Below are 19052 nucleotides of genomic sequence, written 5' to 3'. Positions count from 1 at the left end.
CTTTTTTTTTTCACACCTGCAACAGTTTGCGGGGACTGTTGATACCCCGCGGGACGCTGAGGCCACCTGTTCAGCACCAAGTGAAACAGCTGTGTGCACAAAGAAGCAAGAAAGAAAACATTTCTGTCTAAAGGATGGTTGGTCCAAATTTAATTTCACTGGTTTGTATCAAAATGTATTGAGGTCTCAAGGCGCAGAGCAGGAGTTGGAGTACGGAGTGACAGAAAGTGTCGAAGAGATGTGAGGGGAGAAGGTGTGCGTGCGAGCCGGTCGGAGCAGGTGGAGAAACATTGCGCGGGCATGTGGTGTGACAAAAACAATGCCGGGGAGACTGAAATTAAAGGTGAAGAATAAAAGGGACGGAGAATATTTGATGTTTTGGAGATAAAGATTGGAGGTAGCAAGAAGGAGGTCTGAAGGAAGAGGAGGAGCCAAGAAGAGATTTACGGATGCAGTGAAAGAGGATGTTTGCGAGAGAGAAGAAGGATGTCGAGGGTTTAGAAGTTCAGATGGAGGCAGGTGATTGGCTGTGGGCACCTCTGAAAAAAAAAAAAGACCATCGCCGTCACTCTTATTAGGATTGATGAGAGTCAGAGACGACAAGATGGAAACTTTATTGGGATGTGGCAGCGTCGTATTGCTTTTATGAAGCGTCACCATCCTCTTATTTACCTTCATGCCGCCACTCCTCCGTGAAAAGACGTAGGCCGCAATATTAACGTCTCGCACTGTAGCCGGCCTTTGGTTCTGAGTGTGATTGCCTGGTGTGCCGCCTTCAAGTGGAATGTCAAACCCGGGTATCGCAGAAAAACATAACGCAAACAACAAAAGGCACAACTGAAATGGCACCGGTGCGATGAACAAAGAGGCGAGAAAAGGCCAGATTTCTTTTTTTCCCCTTCGTGTAAAAGAGACAACTTGTTTAAGATTGAATTAAACTCCTCCACTTTATAAGGTCTGGTCATTTTATGACCTCGGGGAAAAGGCTGGTAAACAGACTGAAAGCCGAAATTGGGAAGCGACAGACTTTGTCTGCACATGTGCGAAATCCAGTTATTAAAAATGTACCAAGGCTCAAATGTAATTAGGAAATTCAAACAAAGGAGTCGAAACGGCGAAATTGGTCCCCTAAAACTCTCATCAGCTCCTTATTTATCCGAAAAGTCAATTTCATGGCTAATAGGTTCATTACGGCAGTCACGCTCGAAGGACTCGGCCCGATAAAAGTCACTTAGGAGTTGGCGAGCGACGCAGCTCAAGTCGCGATAAGGTTTTGTGCCGCCCGGGCCCGACAGTTTCTTTCTGCCTCTCAGCGTGGCAGACAGAGCTCAACGTTGACCGCTTCGGCTTTCTCCAGCTCGGCTGTTTGTGTGTGACTGCTGGCCTGGAGCAAATCCCACCGCACCGCTGAGGAACGCTGCAGGGAAAGGACTTGAAGATTCGCCTCAGCCAACCTTTTCCACGGGCACACGCGCTAATACGCTACCACATGCACGTGTTCAGCTGAAATTCTGCCTACTCATCTTGTTAACAGCCAATGAAAAAGGTTTTTTCTAACACGGCATTGGATTCCTTCCTTAATTAGCATCCTTTGTAGTTGTGGCAAATTCAGGAAGCTACACAAGAAGATGAAAGAGATATACAGGAAGTGAGTGCTGCAGTATCAGCATTTTTTTTTTCAGAACCAACCAGCTGTCTTGTATTTGCAACAAAGCCACCAGTGGAGTTTTGTTAAGTGCTCTAAAACCCTCAAAAGAAAGCAAAAGACCGAAACAGGAAGCGACCGTGAGCCTTGCTAAAATGGTTAGCGTGAATGCTAAAGTAACGGCTGTATGGGTTCAGTTAAACACTGTGGCCACTGGCTGGACAAACCGCCACAGGGTGGCGCCGTGCGGCTAATGCGTCCCCATGCACCAATAGGAGCCTCGGGCTGCAGCCGCCTGATAACGAATCAGCACGGACAGAGGATGAACCCAGTTACCTTCCAGGCTCCGCCGACGTCACTCTGGGCTCCTCGACGCGCAGCGGAAACGTGAGATAAATCCAAAAGGACGGAAGGTTAAAAAGGCTCAAAACCTCTCTCGGGTTTCAGGATTGGCGCTGGCTTCTCCCCCCTCCCACCCTCGTCCCCTCCCACTAGCTCGCCGTACGCGGCCTCCCTGCTGATATCATGACTCAGCGGAATAAACGGCGACCTGATTGAGAATTCCCAGCGGCCCCGCCAACGTTTGCCACTGATTAATCCTGCGCGCATCTTCAAAGTGCATCCGTGCCCACCGGAAGAAAACAAAGATCTCATTCCACCTTCCCTCTTTTCCAATTAGACGTTCCAATTCAAAACCGCACTCTCGCAAAACCAGGGCAAATTGAATCCACGATATGTTTATGCGCAACTTGGCCTCGTCCCTTTCATCTGCTCTAATCTAAAAGTCTCATGTAATATTCACCAGAGGGCCGTGGCTTTATCCTGCGGACCACGAGTGCCACATAATCCACCCGCCTTTTGTTCCCAATCTGATTATTTCCTTTACTTCACCTCTCTCCCTCCCTCCCTCCCTCCTTCCTCCCCTTATTCTCCGCCTTCACCCTCGCTCTTAGAATTCTCTGCCCGCTCCGTTTCTCGCCAATGACGCTTTCAACCTTCAAGGGCACTGTTCAAGTTTTAACCACGCATGCTAAGCAGGTGCTTGTAGGCACATAATGGAGGTGGGGCCGGGCCGGCCGGTCAAGGATGAGCGGTCGAAACAGTCCGTTCACGTGTCTGCCAGCAATTTGTTCCGAGCAGGATCGCCGCTCCCGCCTGATCCGGCAACGACTGGCCGGCCCTCACCAGCTTCGTATTGATTTTTAACTTAAGTGGAAGACGGATGCTCAGAGGGGAGAATGAGTTATTATGTTGTGGCCACGCGGACAGAGACTCAGATGGATTTAAGGGGGCCCGCTTTGCGCTCTGTGAGAGGTCTCGGGCTGAAAGACGAGAGTTTGGACGGAGGCCCAACTTGCGTGGAGTCAGGAACGGGTCAAGGAGTTCGGGATCGTGACGGATGAAATTCTTCTTAGCGGGCTGAACCACTCCAGTCTGACAACAATGAAGTTGCATCACTGAGATTTCAAGAGGAAAATGGACCATCGAAGCACTTCCACTGAAATATAGGATCACATCAGTTGCAAAGTTGATGAAAGCAGGAAGTAGACACTCCCCCCCCCCCCCAACCCTAACCTCCCCGCAACACACACACACACAAACAGGCACGGACAACTGATACTAAGAATAGCCTAACTTGTCAACATGGAAGACTTGATTGCAATTAGCAGGAAAATGAAACGCCAAGAGAAAAATTCTCTGGCTGCAATATTTTTCATTTATTTTTCAGATTTGGTTTTCACTCAAATCGGTAAAACAATAAGACTCGTTCAAAAGAACACTTTGCTGGCCAACACTTCACTCTGAGGTGTTGTTGCTTTCACAAATAAGCCCAGTTCGGTTTAAAAAATTGGGATAAATATCGACAATTGCTACTTGTTTCTATGCTGTTTAAAGTTTTTCCTACCCAACAACAACACTTGGGCATTATTCTTCGACTTAATGTCCTCGATCATTTCAGCAGGTTTTATTTGTATGTGGTTTTCTCTTAATTGTGCTTTAGAGATTTACAATTTAAAGTTGATTGATTGAACGACTGGTACCGTCTCATTGTCTGCCAGCTGTTGCTTCAGCGTTCACCAAACATTCATTTATAAAAAGCTTGAAAGTGTTTTTTCAAGCTGTTTTTCCTGCAGTTTGAAACATTATTCTTCCACTCGACGTGTTTGATTACGGCAAAATATTTCTCCTGCTGCAATCTGAGAGCAGTCGGCAGTCATTTGGCGCCCAGTAGGTTCACCAAAAGCTGTATGCTCAGTGAGCGAATGACTTAACATGCAGCTTTTGGCCCCGGCGATATCGGACGTTCTGTAATACCCTGTCCACGGCTATTACCTCACATTGTTAACCACGAATGGTTGAGAGATTTATGAAAGTTTTCTTCTTAAATTTAAGTGCCCAACGAGACCGCGAATTGAACAAGTTGTTTCAGTAAGTGACTCAGTTTGGTCTCACTCAGCCAAAAGATTCAGACCCGGGAACGTGACGCCAGTTTCGGGAAAAACTTGGGACTTGTGTGGTTTCCAGGAAGCGTCAAAGGTGGAGAGACGAAGCTCTCACAGTTTGCTGGCAAAACAGCAATGCACTCTATAAATAGCCGGGCACAGACGGTCCAATTATTTATGAATAATAATGGATTGACTTGCATGGAGACGTGTCACAGTTCAAAACAGCTTCATCCATCTTTGTCTTCCATCTCGGCTACAATTGCCAAGGGGAAGGGGCGGGGCTAGCCGGGAGAAAGGTGGTGTGTGTGTGTGTGAGTGGGGAGGTATTGGAGATGATAAACAGAGTGGCCAAACAAGAACGGGAGGGGGGAGGGGGGGGGAGAAGAAAAAAAAACAAAACATCATAAGTGTCATTTAGTGGCGGCGCGCGAGGCGAAGAGCCTGGCGAGGTTCAATCTGCCCGACGCTTCGCAGATTAGCGTGGACAGAAGCAGAGGCTCCAGAAATAACCGAGGAATCAGAAGCCCTCATAAGAAGAGCCTTCCGGGGTCAGGAGAGAGATTCGGGGGTGGAATTATTTCGGGATCAACCGTGAGTAGCCGCCGTTTCTCGCTTCTCGCTGGTGAAGCGGAGAGATGGTTCCTCAACACACAGGCTCCAAGAGGATACCGACACAGACACTGGTGTGAGAAATGTTTGCGGCAGAAGTCACAAATAGAAAAGAATTATTTTTCAAATGAATTCCAACATAGTGATTTTTCGTACGTATCAATATTCCTACGATTCAAATAATAATTTAAAAAAAGACATTAAACACAACTGTAGAATAGCAACTAAGAATTGGAGGAAAATAAAATCTTTTCTTTAACTAAGGACTAAAGGTCCAGTGTCAACCATTCAGCACCATCTAATGGTGAGAATGCGTGCTGCAAAAAAAAAAAAAAAAATAAAAAACCTCACTCAACCTCTTGTCTCTTTGTAAAATCACTCAACTCACCAAAAAGAAAATGACTGTCTGTGTCCTGGCGGCGGTGACGGTCTGCGTTCCGGTAAACAGCCGGTGGCAACAACAGCGCCAGATCCCTCGCGTTCCCCCATTCCAGGCCACTTTATCGGAGGCCGTGAGTGCTCGGCAACACGTGACGGCTCTGAACATAATGACCCGAGCCGGCGGAGCGTGTAACATTTTGTGGGGATTGAACAAGCTCGGCCCATCATCAAACATTACTCAGCATCAGCGCAGTGCAGTGTAAATATCAAGTGCTCAGCTCGCACACACACACACACACACACACACACACACACACACACACACACACACACACACACACACACACACACACACACACACACACACACACACACACACACACAGGAAAACGCCTGTGCCATCCCTCCAGCGTTGCCTCATTTGCATTTATACAACGTGAGAGTGAAACATTGTTGTGACAGCCGTGAGGATGACAAAGCGAGTCGGGGGACAAAAAGTTGGAAAAGTTTTCCAGCCGAGTATATTGTATAAAAACACAAACGCGTGCGTGCACACACAAAGAAAATCAAACCAAATCAAATCAAAAGTTAAACTTTATTAAAATCTGTAAGCAAATAGTTTTCTCATTGTTTCTCTATTGGACTCGTCCATCCAGACACACTTGTTTATTTGGAATCAACCAATAAGTGACTCAACTAGCACCTATAGGAGCGGTTAACATGTTTCATCATACATCCATACACTAAAAGCGTGACGTGATGGTGAGAAACACTGGCGTTGCGTCACTCGATGGCAGTGGGATCACGTTGTAGTGTGGCCTATCGTGATGGTGTGAACGCCTCTTACATGACGACATGAATAAATTCAGAAATACTCGATAACGTATCGAAACATCATGCCAAGGTGACCTTGATGACAGACCAGCACCATAATGATTACAGAAGAGGAGCAGAACAACGAGCAGCTAGTATTAACATTAGCATAAAACTGTCCGAAAGAAGAAAACACGGCGCTCACGAACGAAAGCATATTTCCACGGTTTACATTTTGCCCCTGATCTTCACAGGTAACATTGCGTCGTCCTTTGTGCTACTTAATTATTCACCTACAGTAAACTAGGACGTATTAAAAATGGAGGCGAATCAACTCCCTGGACTGTCAGACCTACCAGGTTCCCAGGGGGAGCCGTGCTTTTTTTTTAAAAAAAAAAAAAGAATAAAAAGCCTCATCTTAATCCTAATTGCAGCAGCCAATGGTCGACCGAGTGAAAACATTAATCGAACAATTTGCATTTTAATCTGTGGCTCGACGGTCGCCGAGGGAACGCGGGGATCGTCTTAATGCGTTCTTTTTTTTTCTCCTTTCCCTCCCTCACCCTTCATCGTTCCATCGGCTCTGAGATACATCTAAATTAGCGCGGTGTCCCCGCACCTCTGAGATTTACATGACTTTTCTGGGTCAGGATGATAAGAGCCAACACCGATCCGAGGTTTCTTATCTCCACTTGAAAATGTCTCGCGTGACATTTTGTCTTGCCTCGGCTGTCACGGTAAATGTGGAAAAAGGGAAGGGGGGGAAAAGAAAGGGGGATGGAGAGAGGGAGGGAGTGGGGGTTGGGGGGGCACCTGTGCATGCATTAAATGTCCCGCCTGTCTCTGCAGCGGCGGAGGCTTGTTTTGTGTCTCCACAGATGCTCTGCAGATAGACCGCAGTATTGATCGGAAGAGGGGGGTGGGGGTGGGGGTGGGGGTGGAGAAAAGGAAAAACCCCTTTGATTTCAAAGAATGGTTCTTTGCTCTTCGCCCAAATTGTATTACGCCATAAAAAAAGAGATTTGCTGGCAGAAATGGTTTTCCATCAACAACCCCAAAAATAAAGGGCAAATCTGACTAAGCGCTTGGGCACAATCAATTCTGGCAGAGGCCGGGTTTTATTCCACCGGTGCACTTTACTGATGGTGCAGCAGCGTCCGGGTCTTCTTAGCATGGTTAAACACCAGAGAGAGCTTTGTTTTCGTGGCGATGCTCGACGACAGAGTCGTGAACGTCACGATTCATTTTCTTTCCTTTACATCTTCATCTGCTCTTGATCAAGTCACGCCGTCTTGTCCTCTATTTGACCAGATTAAACACGGAAAATCTTTTTTCCGGTGACGCCCAAGAAAGCAGCACAATCTGACAACAATACGTACAGTCACACACAAACCATGCACGAAACAAGCAAGATCCAATTAATAAAGATCTCTGACAACAACTTTGAGAGAGTGAAATGTTCCATCCTCTGAAGCACTTCCAGTCACACATAAGATCACAAATCAGCCGTGAAGTTGTGAAGCAGGAAGTGCCCCCCCCCCCCACCGCCCCTACTCCCATGGCAGCAAGCACTTGATATGCTAACAGTACAGTAGCGCAGCCTGGGGGGAAAAAAAAAGAGTCTAGATTGCATTAGCAATCGTCCACAAGCGATGATGGTCACATGACATGGAGTGGCGGAGTGATATTGCATGTAGACATGTAGACTGACGCTGAAGCGGGAGCAGCTCCGCCGCCTTGCTGCCTACATGTAGCGTTGTCCGTAGAAAAGGAAGACGAAGAAGAAGCAGAAGAAGGGAAAAAAAGCGCACCACCTGCTACAGTGGAGTAGCCAGCAGCTTCTCTGCCAGGCCCAGACACACATCTCCCGCTTCTCCGCACCGCACGTGTGTAGGCGGACAAACTCCTTCCCACTTGGCAACAGCCGGAACGTGTGTGTGTGTGTGTAAACTTCCAGCGGCTCCTCCCCCTCTTCCTCCTCCTCCTCTTCCCCCTCTCCATCCTCTTCCTCCTCCTCTTCCCCGTCTCCGTCCTCCTCGCCCTCCTCCCTTTCCCCTCTGTCTTCCTCCTCTTCCTCTTCCCCCTCGCCCTCCTCCTCCTTCTCCACCCCTCCTTCTTTTCCACCCTCTCCTCTCTTCCTCCTCCTCTTCCCCGTCTCCGTCCTCCTCGCCCTCCTCCCCTTTCCCATCCCCCTCTTCCCCCTCTCTGTCTTCCTCCTCTTCCTCTTCCCCCTCGCCCTCCTCCTCTTCCCCCTTTCCATCCTCCTCTTCCTTCTCCACCCCTCCTCCTCCTTTTCCACCCTCTCCTCTCTTCCTCCTCCACTCCTCCCCGTCCTTTTCCTCGTGCCGTGCTCCTCCTCTCCTGCCTCCCTTTCCTCCTCCTTCTCCACCTGCTAGCTTCCTTCCGATGTTCCAACCACGTGCACCCCCCCCCCCCCCCCCCCACACACACACACACTCATGCCACCCCGATGCAGCGTAACACCAGTGCAACATCACAGGTGAAGAAGAGGACGAGGGAAGTGAAGATTGAGCAGAGGGCCGAGAGGGAACACTTACTTTTCAGAGACCTGAATGAAATGTAAACATCATTATGCAACAGCCAGTCTGGGGTCGGAGTGGACAAGACGTCAAAGAGAATTCAAAGTGCCGGTGCAGCGCGGCGCCAGAAGAATGTGAGCTTCGACACCTTGTTGTTTTGCAGACAGATGGCCTGAATACATCCTCAACGCTGACGCCACCCACCCCACCCCCCCACCCCCCCTCTTCCCCTCCTCAACCGTGCCCCTCCCCCCACCCAACCCACCATATTTCTGTCCAAAGTCACAACTTGACGCTGGACTGACAGTTGCCCTGTTGCTTGCCATCTGCTTGTCATGAATTTCTATTTCTATTTTTATTTTTTTGGTGTTGGTGTTGTTTTCCCAGAGCAGAGTTGCTCACCTTTTCCATCCAAACGTCCGAAAGCTGTGCAAAAAATAAAATAAAATAAAAAATCCTCCACAATTTCTGTGTCATGCATAAAGGATTGCAGCTTTTGCAGGGGACAAAAACAACTGTCTGTGTGTGAGTGTGTGTGTGTGTGTGTGAGCCTGCGTGAGTGTGTGTGTGTGTGTGTATGCGAGGAATTGCGAGATGTTTGTTTTGCCTCCCAGTGAATATCTCAGCAGGCAGAGCAGAGCGCAGCTGAAATCCAATCTCTACCGATCATCCAGCCTGCACGAGAAATTACAGTCAATTTGTCAAGTGGAACCAAAATCTAATCTGTTTGTTTAATGATCCGAGGCTACTTTCAGGGCCCACTAAACATCCTGTTAAAGCCCCCCCTGCGTTGTGTTTGCAGCTTATATACTGTAGGACACATTTTAATGCGGCACCGCATCACTTCCAAACGACTTAATCGCTTTGTTAGCGTTGAGGCTTGGGGTGTGTGTTTGTGTGTGTGCGTATGTATGTGCGTGCGTGTGTTTGTGTGCGTGCGCGCGTTTTCCACATTTGCTGCTGCTGCTGCTGCTGCGAAACGTTTTAATCAAAGGCGCCTCCACGTGGGGCTTCCCGCGACGTGAGGACGACCACATGATGACAACCACTCTGTTAAGATTCAGTGGCTATTTGCATTTGGACAAAATAGAAAGACGCAACGTTGCATCCAGCAGCTCGGTTATTTACACCGTCGCAGAAAAAACACCGCACCTGGGAATCAGACAGCGACAGGCAACACGCTTCTATATGCGATTCCCGATTCGGATTCGGATTATTTTGATGACCACACACGGCCAAGCTAGTGGAATCTGATGTCAGTACAGCTTGGTAGAGGCTCCAACGTTTACAGCATTTTGATGCCTTTGGATGTGATTCAGCGCCGTGCAAATACAAGTTGACTGATTGAGTTGAACATTCACACCCATCATATTTCTCCATGCAGACAGAAACGCATTCAGACGGAAAGAAAAGCCAAAGCGTAGCCCCCCTCGTGCTGTTCAGGATGCCGACTGCAATGGTGATAAAAACTGTTTTTGAAGCAGGTTGTTTTGGAGGCAATATGTCCTGTAGCACAAATTCATAAAAAAGTTAAGTGCAGTACAGCTGAAACGCAAACTCTGCCAAAACACACACACACACACACACACACACACACACACACACACACACACACACACACACACACACACACACACACACACACACACACACACACACACACACGGAGGAAGTCGTGACATCCCAACCGGCCTCGGCCCACCTTGATCCCAGGCCAGCCAGTTAAGGCCAACAGCCTGCATTGCACGGTGCCAGTGTCGACACCGCCAGCCCCGCCTCCCTGCCGCCGCCCACGCCGACCGTCACTCTGAGGTCCGTCACGCCGCAGACCCAGCTGAACTTCACCTGCTCGCTCACTGTTGCGCTGCAGGCTGAGCTAATCTGCGCTGATTAAAGGGGCGTCGCTCGCGGTCCCAGGAGGACAGAAAAAGAAAAGTTCCTTTCACGCCGCACCTGTCATAGGTGAGCTGCGCCTGCGCCGGAATAGCAAACGTTGCTAAACATCAGCCGCCGTTGCGGAGATTAGCGTCACAGCGCCGCCTTTGGCTTAATTGCCCGTAATTGACGTCTTTTTCCCCTCAATTCAAAGGCAGAAGAAATAACAGGAAGAGACAGCGTATCCCACATGGAGCGAGCGACGCCTGTTACAGTCATCGGTGTCGGCAAGGAGAACACCAAGCCAGGCGCTCATCCTCACTCTTTCCTTCCTGCCAGGTGAGACTCAAAGTGCTTGTGATTCAATGTAGCGCAACGCTGTAAGACAGATGACACATGTTTAATTCATTTATTTATTTATTTATTTTTTGGAATCAAACTATCCTCATGTTGAACCCAAAATGCTCAAAGAGATAAATGACGGAGCTAAATGCCGACTGCTGTCACTCAGATATCATTTCTCTCATTATGATATCATAATGACGCCACATTCACAAAACTGCTATTCATCTGATTGACTAGCTTGCTGGCTATGAAGCCAACTGGCTATTGGTTGGTTGTACGAAAAAAAAAAGACACTACTGCAGTTTAGCAATAATGCCGGCTAGCAGGCTAACACTACTACACCACCTCTGCTACATCTGCTGTATGGCATTTGTGTTATTGTCAGAGTGAATTCTTTTTTTTGTTTTGCACGCCAGCGACAATCTAATTACACCACCGAGTTCTGTGTTCCCAATCTGCCGGCGACAACAGCAACAGCAACAACAACAACCGCTCAGGCAGAAAATAGACACGAAGGCAAACCAGCCGATGAGAAGAACACACAACAACTTTGCAGGTGTATAAAAAGGAGGGTACCCCTCGCAATCAATACAGCCTGGTGGAACCAATATATCACGGTTAGGTGTTGGGTGACCGAGGACGTGGCTATTGACCCGGGTGGCGCGAGGAAACGAGGCACTGTGAAGATCCCCAGCTGCTCGCCACAGACACGTGGGGGGAGAAGGTGGCGCTTCCCCGTGTGTCAGCAGCCGGCAGTGGGATTTAATGAAGAGCTGGCGGCTCAGGAGGGAAAAAGAGGGTCATCCCGGCTGTCAAGGCCGAGCCGCGGCCCATTACTGTGGAGGGGTGCCGTCGAGGGAGGGAGGGTCAGCAGTGTCAAGGCACCGGCCGCGATATGGACGCCAGACGACAGCTAGCAGCGGCTAATTATTGTTGGTAGGTGACGGCGATGAAAGCGAGCGAGCGGGTTGGGTGACCAGGCGGCGGTACAAGACAAAGGGGAGGGGCAATGGCATCAGCAGCCTTTTGTTGGCGCTGTCCGTGTCTACAAAGTGTAATGTTGGCACTGCATTCAAAACGGGACCAAATAGAAATCCGCATGGGAGTGAGCGCAGGTTTTTTTTTAAAGCCTTCTTTTTTTGGGGCACAAGAGCTTTTTGATGGGTTTTCTAATCCTTAAAGTGATAGTTCAAGCCAAATTGTAACGTGTGGGATATTTTGTAACCCACACAACAAGACCAGGTACCGATACAGCGGAGGCCTGTAGTGATAACAGTGACAGGTAGCTTTAAAAAAAAAATAAAAAAAATGTTACTACTTAACGCTATTGTGATGGAAGTTCTGTTGACATTTTCTAATCCATGACAACTCATCTTCAGGGGAGGGAACAAATCCCACAAAAGTACAGTGGCATGGAAGCTCACTTCCTGGCCAATCTCTGGAAGTGTAACAATGACACGTCGTCATGCTGTTTTTATAGCGTCATCGAAGTCTCTCGAGGATGCAAGAGTCTTTTTGTCTTAAAACAGCGACCTCAACACAAGGTTTTTTAACCAGTTTTGAGCTTCTTCTTCTTCTTTTTTTTTTTAATACATTCTTGTCTCTTGAACACGATGAATCCATGCAAGCTTGTTTGCAAACAGCTTTCAGTAGCTTGTTAACTGGGCTGCTGGAACATCCAGACACAGGATGAAGGCTTCTGCTGCACTGGCCTTGGGTGACATTGTTATTTTTTGCCTCTGTGAAACTCCGGAATGGTTATGTGGATTTGTTAAAAAAAAAAAAAACGGAAGAAAATTGGCGAGTGGTTAACAGGTGGCATTTTGAATTTGGGGAGGATTATTTCTTTAAGCTTCAGGCGTCCTGGTCCTGCACAAATAAAAAATATCACAATAAATCAAACGTGGTTTCGACACCAGCGACTACCAGCCACCCACGGAACCTTCACTGTAGCGCGTCTGATCTCCCTCCACACTGACTGCACTGCCTCAACCACGCACGCATTATGTCACCATCTCGCAGGAGTCACCTCAGCGAAGGAATTAAATTGCTTACAAAGCAAAAAAGGGGGTATCAGACGCGGTTCCAGCTCAACAACAGAGCAAAGCTACAGGGGAAAAAAGAGCTGAATAAGGGATGTCAGCATGTTCCCAAACAGGCGGAACACGGGGAACATCAGCGCTATCTCCGTCTCCAGCAGACCAGCGAGGAAGTTACTTTACACCGACAAATTAGTTGAGGAAAATGCCAAGTGGGATAATGGCATACCACCCGGCGACAATGGCACAAAATGGCAGTAAATGTCATTGTGCTCCATTAAGGAGTCCTTTGTCTGCGATGCGGTGGCCTTCAGAGCCTAATGGTCTCACCGCTCCACTCGCTTCTTCCTCTTCCTCCTCTTTGAAAAAAAAATAAAAAAAGGACAGAAGGATGGAATATGTTTTCCTGCCACGTGCTTTAGTTTCTTAGCGAGCTGCGATCGCGCTCAGGAGTGCCACAGACAAAGCAAAAAAACAAACAAACAAACAAACAAGGTGAAATGGTTTAAAATTCAATTTCAATGGAGATAAAAGACAAAAAAAAACACGTACATGCGACAGGGAGTCCACCTGAGCACACACACGGGTTCACACTCAATTTTAGTCATTTCCTTGGCTTTGAATATGAAATTTATATTCCACAGCTCTATACCCTCACTTAAAGAGAATTTTAAAGGGATAGTTCAACATTTTACCAATATTTGCCTTAATCCCTACAGTCCTATGAGTAGGTAGACGTCCTATAATCATCTGCGTCTGTTGTGTTGAGATCCGGAGGGGCTTAGACTCCAGCAGCACAACACAAATACACAATCCAACAACCCCCAAAACATTCTGGCGAACAACTTGTGACCCGGTGACATTCGCTGCGTTATCCCCGTCATCCGTCCACCAGTCCCACTTTTCATCAAGTGTCAACTTAATGAAAATATGTGTTTCCCAGTAACATGAACTCCCACGGGTTTGCAGCGTGACCACGCAAAATGCGATAACAAACAAGCACTCAGATGGCTGAGTGCCTGCAGGGAGGAGCTGCTCGGATGTGTGTGCATCTGTCAGTTTATCTGAAGAGTGTGTACGGTTGTCCCCACCCCAACCCCGCGGTTGTCACACCTCCCCTGTGGAAGAGCTTGGGCGTCCCCTTGTGCGTTCCCACGCCTCGGCCGACGCCCTCTGACATGGCGAGCATAAACAGACGGACAGGAAGTGGCCGGCTTCTGAGGGGCTGACAGAAAAGGAGCTGTTGGTCTATGTGGTGCGTAACACTGAGGGGGTCAGGGTGAGACAGGAAGTTGGGGGAAAAAAAAAAAATAAAAAATATATATATATATATGTATGTACATGCATGCGCGCAAGTGTTGTTGGGGAGTGCAGGGGGTGTGTGGGCATCTTCTAACTCAACTGTCAGGGATAAACTGCTGGATTTAAGACCTGAACCTTGGACGCCCCAAAACATGGACTTAATGGCCTAACGTTAGCAGCACCTAGCGGTACAAATGAGTAGAGCAAGCAGCCAACTAACTAATCCTTGTTTTCGTCTCATTTCTCTCAGATTCTTCTGATTTACCAACGATTTACACAAACAAAGTGGTTTAAACCAGTTTGTGAAGCTATGAATTGAATACTCCTTTCTGTATTGGCAACTACTCATTGGTGGCCCCTTCTGGCCTAACAATATAATGTTTTTGGCACTTTCACCTCCTTAGTGAAACCGAAAACTCCGCCCATCTTTATATAGCGTCAGTGCTGTGGACACATAGTGGTGCAATAGAGTCGCCTTCTGACAAGTGAGGTCTTAGTCCTAGTCTTTATTTACATTCATTGTTAAACACATACAGACGTCAAATAATTGCCATTAGCTTCCGTCTAATTGCAATGCCCCTCACAATCAGTGTACAAGTGCACCATCATTAAAAAGGTAATTACTCCATAATGTATTCATAATATTCTATTAATTATTTCGTGTCGACAAAAACTGTGCGGAGCTAAATGTCACAAACAGAGCCACTTTGCTGCTAATGGGCCTGTTCCGGACGGCAAGAGGACACATTAACATTTTCTTCAAGGACTTAGTTTGCATTGTCATTTTTTGTCCCCCCCCATCCCTGTTCACAAGGTCTCAAGATTCCACAGGGATCCTGGAGTTCAGAGCAACAGTCTTGAACAGGTAGATGGACACCGAGGCTACAAAAACAAGGCGCCATCAGAGGGCAGCGCCATTACCTGGTTAGGGGGTGTTGTTCCTAATCTGGACAAGGTATCAGCACCCTTTGTGACATCACAAAGGGGAAATTTCCAGTTCAGCGAGGCGAAGGAGACTGGACTGACGATAGACATGTTTTTAGAATTTGACGGGGTTAGGGACCTTGAACCTGCTCTTGGGATGATTTAGGAAGAGGAAGCGGCTGCTTGGCACTGTGCAAGGACAACACATTTCTGATTTTGAAGCTGTGACATGAGGATATTTGTTTCTCTTTTTGTGCTGTCCAGGTGATGGCAGGCTTTGTGAAAAGGGCATTCTTAATAGATGAGACACCAGCCAAACTGCAAGAGTTGAAATAAGCCATTCCATTAGCACAGAGCTCTCCCAGTCCAATCCAGAGCAAATCACAGCGGCAGCAAATAGAGGTGCAGAGTGTGTGTGCTGTCTGGAGATAGAACGGTGTGTGTGCGCTGCTTGGAGATAGAGGTGAGTGTGTGTGCTGGGCACATGGAGCCCTGCCGCCTTCCGCCACCAGCTACTGGCATGGGTGCATGGCGGCGTGCGGCACCAAGACACTTAAAGTGAGAACGGCACCCAAGTGCACGTCTGCTGTCCTATTTAAAAACTCACCATGTGCACATTGTGTCACCGGTTGATAACGTGATTAGGAGTCCAATTACTCCTGCATGTATAAATTTCCGCTGGAGCCAAGCTGACCTTCTGGACAAGCTTATGCTCTGCAGTTTCCCATGCTGGGCATTGAGCCAGAACTTAAAAAACAACAACTAGACAACAGAAGAAGGCAGCAACAGCAGAGGAAGAAGGGAACTACACAGGAGAGGAATGAGAAGATGCTCATCAGTGATGCATATTGCACAGTGGATAGATGGTGCATAAAAATCTCTGAAGACCTCTGGGCAACATCTGGGAGACCAGACCCACAACTTAAAAGCTGGGTTGGGTTGATTTGATGGTCTGGTGTTTTATTTCTGATTGTGTCAGGACCCGAGGAGAACATGCAAACTCTACACAGGAAGATCCTCCAACATCAAGGATTCTTCTTGCTTGTGCAGCGGAAGTTCCAACTGATTCAAGAAGGTGCGACAGGGAGTATATGGGTTTATGTTGCCATATTCTGAGTCTCGAATGTCTTCAGCGGCTGATGTGCGACAAGCTTGTCGCCAGCTTGCTCATCTGAAGATATTTGACCTTGTTAGTTCTTGTGCAAAGAAGCTGTCAGTTTCCGACTGTCTGGTCCATTCAGGAGGAAAGTGACATGTCTATTATTATTTGCTGTCAGCTGATCAGCTGATCACCAGGACCCTCCCTGTCTGACAGCCCGTGTAGGTCAGCAGCCCTGGTGCGTGGCAGCTAGGCAAGACTCCGGAATGTTTTACAGTCTGTAAAATGAAAAATATAGAAACACAGACTTTACACAATGATGCCGTCTGTGAGCTCTTGGGCCGACTGCGACAAGCCTCACTGAGCCTCAGTGAGTGGTCAGCGAGTGGGATACACTGGGATCGGTAGATCAGTTCATCTCGTGCCCTGGGGCAAGGCACAAGGGTCCAAGGCCAATGGCAACCTGTGCACATCAACATGCCAGCTGACAGAAGAGCAACAGGGATGCACATGAGGAAATATCAAGTGGAACCTGAACACAGGAAGTCCTCGGCAGCCAATGCGGGGCAATCTCAGTCAAACTGGTGAGAAGAAGGTTGGAGAATATCAGACGGCAGAGTCTGGGGACAGCGAGAAAAAGCCGTCTGAAATATTAATGACGATAAAATATTAACACCATTCTTCTACTGATCTAAAACTTTTGGAACTACTGTGTATTTTCTTTTTTTGCAGCGGCACATTAATCCCAAAAGAGCCCAAGCGGTCTGCCCTGAATCTTGGTAAAAAAATAAATAAATAAATAAGAAAAATCCCCAAAACAAAAACATTGAACCTCCTGATGCGTCTTCAGGAATGTGCAGCGGCAGCCGCGAGTTGCAGGAAAGTGACAAAGTGGAAACTGGGTTTTTCTTACCACTGTGTGTTGTTGTGTAATCACGGTTCTGACAGCCAGACTGCCAGCATGCAGACGGGTCCCGTGCGGCCGAAGCCGGGGCGCAGATATCGAGGTGGGCAAACACGCAAAAGACATCAAAGACACGGCAAAAGATAACGTGCAATTAAACCTTAGCAACATGCTGGCGAAAAGGCTTGAAGACGAAGAAAGAAAAAAAAAAAAAGGCTCATCACACGCTGCGACACCTCGCTGCCATCTGTCACGCTTCACACCTTCCCTCCGTCTTCACGCCAGACGCACGTCTCAAACCCGAGTCGCGTCGAGGAGACGAGGCCTTTAAAAACGAGAGATCGGCAGAGGATCGACCGCTCTCAGCTTATCCGCGCTGACCTCTTCCAGGCGATCACAAGTACACACAATCGGAGAAGCAAGCAAAAATCGAAGGCCAGTCGTGACATTGAGGGTTTCCACTGTCTGCCGCAGCAGCATGCAGTGCAACAGTGAACTTAAGGATGCAATAACCGATTTGCACCACTAAAGAGCACAGCTGAGCACAGCGTGTAAACCGAAACAAAGAGGCTGGCGCTCCTTTCATCGACGTCGCTCTGCCCCTTTCCTCGCCTGGATGCGAAGCAACAAACAGCCGCTGAGTGAGAGAGGAGCCCAAACACTATTTTGCGAGTCCCTGTTTGGAAAGCTAGAGATTGGTTTCGCTGTTAGCAGCACCTGGAAGGTTCCACGTTTGGATGCATTGCCTCAAAGGCCCACCCACCCTCCAATACGCCCACTACGCTTGGCTTCTAGACTTTATTTAACTTTATGACCATTTTGACTTCAAATTAGGCCAAATCAAAGAAAACATTAGAACCAGTTTGCTGAATTGTTTTTTTTTGGGGGGGGGCATTTTTTCATTCCAACATTCCAACCAATTGCCAATTTACAAAGGTATCTATTTAGGGCTCTGCTCCGTAATGGCCCTGCTGGCCAAAGGATAGAATTGCATCTTTTTGGCATTCCTACCTGGGCCCCCTGTTTTTTTGAAACCGGAAGCTCTATCAATCTTTATATACTCAGTGGATGAGATGCTCCACCCCAGAGGAAATAACACCACTACAGCTTCACGTACCAATTCTTTCACGACCTTAAATTTGACAAGATGAAAATCGCTTGTTGACTCTTTAATGATAAGGAGGAAGGAAGCTGCTTCAACCCCCCAGTTTTCCTCCACTCCTCATTTATTTTTGCATGATGTCAGCTTGAAATGCCTTTAAAAAGCAAAACTAAAAACAGCTGCGCGCAATTATCAGACTGTCACCTCCCGGAAGCAGTTGATGTGTTTTCCGAGGGGCTGTAATTGTGGCTCTATTCGGTAGTCGGGGCCATAGCAACAGATGCCCTCCTCACTTATTCTGGGGGCTGTCAGGTACCAGGATGCCCTCGGGCAGTAATCGCACCGGACAAACGAGCTTTGACAAAAGAATGGAGGGCGGTGGAGCGCCTGGCTGATCCGAGAGAAGCAACTTAATTGAAACTATCAATCAGAGCCACAGTCCTCCACGCTCTTCTTTCCTTTTTATGACTATTAGGGCCAGATCCACAAAGAATGGATAGCGGTAAATTGCGGTAAAGTGGTAATCGCCGCCACCTTTGCGTCACATCCACAAAGGTTTTTTTCGTTAATGATTCAGACGCAAAAACGCCCAAAAGTGCGGCACCTGAGGAGTCAGAAGCGCAAAACGCACTCAAGCAAGCTGAACGTGCAATAGATCAACGGATATCATAACGTGCAGTGCAGACCCTGATCACAACCACCGGAAGTTGAATTTCTGATGGAATACGTTGTTGTCAAATAACACGCATATTGGCTTTCTCCCACACTTAGGCCAAGAAAGAGACAGTCGCACACATCTCTCCAAACATCTCCACAGCCCTGCGCACTGTACACACACCTGTCCGGGGTCTCTGTCATCCTCTTAAAGGGGAAGTATAACAAACGAACAGCAACGCGAACATTAATAAACATTGGAACACACAAAACTAAACACACTTGAGGAATGTTACAATATGAATACGAGTGTGGACGATTGTACAGCAAGAACAAACGACCCGACTCGACTTTTTTCCTTGGGGTGGCCAAG

General features: G+C 47.8%; 1 long non-coding RNA gene across 1 annotated transcript in view; it reads right to left on the bottom strand.

The window, feature by feature from the left end:
* LOC142888766 (uncharacterized) overlaps window positions 1-19052 on the bottom strand; it is a 40754-nt gene that overhangs the window by 20526 nt on the left and 1176 nt on the right. The window lies entirely within an intron of this gene.

Source organism: Nelusetta ayraudi, unplaced genomic scaffold (genome assembly GCF_046127955.1).
Source record: "Nelusetta ayraudi isolate G7.1 ecotype Tasmania unplaced genomic scaffold, CSIRO-AGI_Nayr_v1 ptg000020l, whole genome shotgun sequence".
Lineage (NCBI taxonomy): Eukaryota > Metazoa > Chordata > Actinopteri > Tetraodontiformes > Monacanthidae > Nelusetta > Nelusetta ayraudi.
The sequence above is the reverse complement of the archived record's forward strand: the minus strand, read 5'-3'. Positions and strand labels throughout refer to the sequence as shown.